The 4,264-nt window shown below is 39.0% G+C and overlaps 1 gene segment (V, D, J or C); it reads left to right on the top strand.

The window, feature by feature from the left end:
- The first annotated feature begins 913 nt into the window (after positions 1–913).
- LOC306890865 (Ig lambda chain C region-like) lies at positions 914–3,362 on the top strand. The segment is given in 3 exons: positions 914–946; positions 1,880–1,931; positions 2,729–3,362.
- The last annotated feature ends 902 nt before the right edge of the window (positions 3,363–4,264 follow it).

Genomic DNA, 4,264 nt, shown 5'->3' with positions numbered 1-4,264 from the left:
ATAGGTAACCAGTGCAAGGTTGACAGAACCGGGCTAATATGCTCATACTTTTTGTACGTGTAAGAACTTGACCAGCCGCATTTTGGACTTGTTGGAGTTTTTATAATAGGCCTGCAGGGCAACAACCTAATAGTGCAATACAGTAATCTAGTCTTGATGTAATAAAGGGATGAATTAGCTTCTCTGCATCTGATGGTGACAGCTATTGTCGATGTGGAATTGCTGTGTTTCATGAGGCTTCGAGGAAATATAAAGTTGCGTATCATCAGCATAGAGATTTAGAACAATTGCCAGAACAATTGACAGTATTTTGTCCGTGGTTCGTTGTCAAAATGTCGAAACCAGAGAACTCGTTGTTGTTCTCGAGACGTTGTACCACGCTGCGCCAAGTTTGATGGTGGGAGAGCTGCTGGTCAACTACCAGTCCCACCACCGACATCTAGAACAAGCCATATATATAGAGGCCGTCCACGTTATGACATCTCGTATGAGTAAATGTGCCAGTTGACAAGAAGCCGGAGACAATGGCACATTCCCCCCAATCCCTGGGATCCTGCTGTAGTGTGTTTAGTTCTTATCAGTTTATCATGTCCCCTGTTCTTGTGTTTGTTTTCTGTTTTGTGTATATTTTAAAATCTGTTAACCCCTTCACCGCTGCCTGCACTTGGGTTCTTCCACCACATTCACCCTTTTTCACGACAGAATGAACGAGCCATTACTGAACCAAGCAGGCAAGATGGAGGCAAGGCGAGGGACCCAGGCTCATCGCATCTTCTTTTTACGCCAGGGTCACTCCGACGTTTTGGAGTTTGCGGACCGCTTCTTTGAGACTGCAGGGGAGATGGTCCACAATGAGCAGGAACAGATGGTCCTGTTCAATAGCGGTCTCAACCAACCACTAGTGCGGTAGGAGATGCAGATGCTGCGACCGCTGGGACCAGATCAGGTATGCCATGAATCGGCCAGAGCCCAGGGTTCTCAGTCCAGCCCAGTTTTTCCCCCCCGCTGGCCGCCATCTCCGAGGGCCGTACCCTGCAAATCGGGGTTATGGGCATCGCCACACCATCCACTCCACCACCTACAGCCTCCCCACTCGCAGTCAGCCTTGGTGGCAAGCGGGGGAGGCGAGAATCCTGGGGGTCCTCGTCAGAGGCCTCCAACCCGGAGACAGCCACGCCCTTCACCTCCTTCCTCCAGCCGACTACCGGATGGGTGGCTCGGCTGAAGAAGAGATGAAGATGATAGACAAGCAGATGAAGATGATGCTGAATGTCATTGTTGTTCTTGTTGGTTTGTGTGATGATGAAGATTGTGTTGTGTTGTCAGTCATGAAGTGTTAAACTCACAGCACTATAAACACTCTCAGACACTGAAGCACGTGATCACAATGCAAACTCAATCTCTACATTTACATCAACACACTCAAATACTGGACTTGTGATGTGTTATGTATCTTTTAGATAATGTGAATATTGTGTGTTTTGCGTTACAAAAGATAATATATTTAATACAGTATACGTCATGTGCATATGTTTCTTATATTATTGATCATGATGTTGTATTTGTATCATCACATCATCAATTTGACTGCAATGCTTTAACTTTGAATATTGTGTCCATGTTTAACATTGATGATTTAGGTTATGAGAGTCACATATGAGAATTAAAACTTGTGAGAATTTTCAGGATTTTCTTGCAGAAATTACACAAGCATTTGTAAAATAAGATCATATTATTGTACACAGTCATAAATAACCAGGAGATTAAATGAAATGTAATGTGTATGATGTGTGAATGTGTGATAAAGTGTAAAGATGTGTTTGTGATGTGTTTATAGTTACTGAAGCGTTCAGAGGTTTTTGTACAGTCGCTCTATTAGTTTGTATCACTGTGGTTCACTTTCGGCAGCGGCACCAGACTGGATGTTGGCAGTAAGTAAAAACATTCAATAATATTATAACAGATTTCTGCTTTCATCTATATAGAGATCAACTAGGAAATATAAAAATATATAAATAAGATCATATTCATGTGGTTTAAAAAATGACTTTGTTCTAATTTACTTACAAATCTGAAACAGAGCCCCTGTTTTTTTTAATTTATAATATTCGAGCAAAGGTTTAGATGTGTTTAAAGATTTATAATTATTATTATTATTATTATTTATAATTATGTCATTAATGTGAACAAATAAAAAAGTGTTTTACTGTGGATTAAAGTTATTTGCACAGTTTCCTATTCTGATGAAGTTTTGGCTCATGTTGTAAAACAATAACATGTTCAGTGCGCTATAAAATATATCAAACTTGCATCGTGAAAATAGACCATCAAATAAATGTATTCTGTGTTACAAAAACTATTTAAATTTCTATTTATTTATTTATTGCATTCAATATATTGTTAGGTTATATTTTTCAAAACCAGTTATTTGACTCTTATGATTATTTGAAATGCTGTTAAGACTTTGTCACTGTAGTTGATGTTACAGCTACTTTCTATATTTATATTTTAATCTATTTTAATTTCTAAAATCAAAAATCATTTACAAACATTATTTTGGTGATTCAGAGCATTTGTAAACATTAGTGAAAACTGTATGAACATTCAGATCAACATGAATGAAAAAGAAACTTTACAGAAGATCTCATTTTTATTTATTTATTATTTGGATCTTATTATGAAGTTGTTTGTTTCTTGTGTGAGTTTGTGACTATTGTGTGTTTGTCAGGCTTCACTCGTCCTACAGTGAGCGTCCTGCCGCCCTCCAGTGAAGAGATTTCCACAAAGAAAACAGCAACACTGATGTGTTTGCTCAACAAGGGTTTCCCCTCAGACTGGAGTGTGATGTGGAAGGTGGACGGGAGCAGCAGATCTCAGGACAGCAGTGTTGGGCTCCTGGAGAAGAACGGTCTGTACAGCTGGAGCAGCAGTCTGACTCTCTCTGAGCAGGAGTGGAGCTCAGGGGTCTCAGTGAGCTGTGAGGCCAAACACAAAGATAACAGTCAAACAGTCACTAGAGAACTCAAGAGACAAGATCAGTGTTCATACTAGACTCTCTCTCTCTCTCTCTCTCTCTCTCTCTCTCTCTCTCTCTCTCTCTCTCTCTCTCTCTCTCTCTCTCTCTCTCTCTCTCTCTCTCTCTCTCTCTCTCTCTCTCTCTCTCTCTCTCTCTGACTTCTGTTCTCATCTGAGTCTCACTCGTGTCTCACATGTGTTTCTACATTCATTGTCTCTGTCTCATCTGACATCTGCTCTGCTTTTCACAAACAGCTTCTCACACCAGTGCATGTGTGCTTTATTCATTCACTGCTGATTGTGTTATTTTTTTTAATTCAACAAATAAAATCATATTGAATCTTTGACTTTGACTCATTTTGTGTTTTTAATACAATAAATAAACATCACTCAGTGAACCATGAAAACACAGGAGAGTGTTCTGGGTTCAGAAGGAACCGGCGAGCTCGGTGCCGCTCCCCGGACAGCACGCCAAACACACAAACCTTTCATACTTCTGCTAACCTTTATTATCTGCATCGGTGAACTTGTGAAATACTTTTACTGTAACAGTCGTTCATTCAGCAGCAAACAATACAAGGTACAGGTTTCAAATCACCTTCAGTACTGAATGAATGTAAAACTGTAAACACAGCAAACACAATGAATGTTACACTTAAGCCCAAACAAACTGACAAAGGCCATAAAATACAGAATATAGGCAACAACATGAACAACATGGATCACAGAACACGAGTTGTTTACATATGAAAGCAGAAAGAATTTAATAGTTTATTTTACAGTCTGTACAACAATACTGTGGGTGCATTGTGAAAAAAGGGGACAAACTGTTAATGGAGATCTGAAATCCACAAAATATTCATTAACATCAAGCCGTTCTTCAACATTTAGACATAAAGTTTCATCAAAATCTCAGGGAATGTCCTTATTGTTCAGGCTCCATGGGGAAAACCTTCTGGCATGAAGAATCCAGGCTTGATATTGCTCTGCGTTATATCACTGCAAGCTTCATCCATGTCTTGAAGAAGGGAGACATGATCATGTTGATGGTGAACATACAACTGTAACTTACAAATGATCAGATAACAATCAGACAGTTAAAAATCTATGGACATAATGATTCATTGATTCAACATTAAGATCAGTTGAATTAAATGATATTAAAGAGAATAACAAGATATGCAAATTAAAAGTTTGATATTTATAACATCATGTAAGTCAGTTACTGTTTGTAAACATGCAGAAAAGT

Source organism: Barbatula barbatula (genome assembly GCF_947034865.1).
Source record: "Barbatula barbatula genome assembly, chromosome: 25".
NCBI classification, from domain to species: Eukaryota; Metazoa; Chordata; class Actinopteri; order Cypriniformes; family Nemacheilidae; genus Barbatula; species Barbatula barbatula.
Note: the sequence above shows the minus strand (reverse complement) of the source record. Positions and strands in the feature narration are given on the sequence as shown.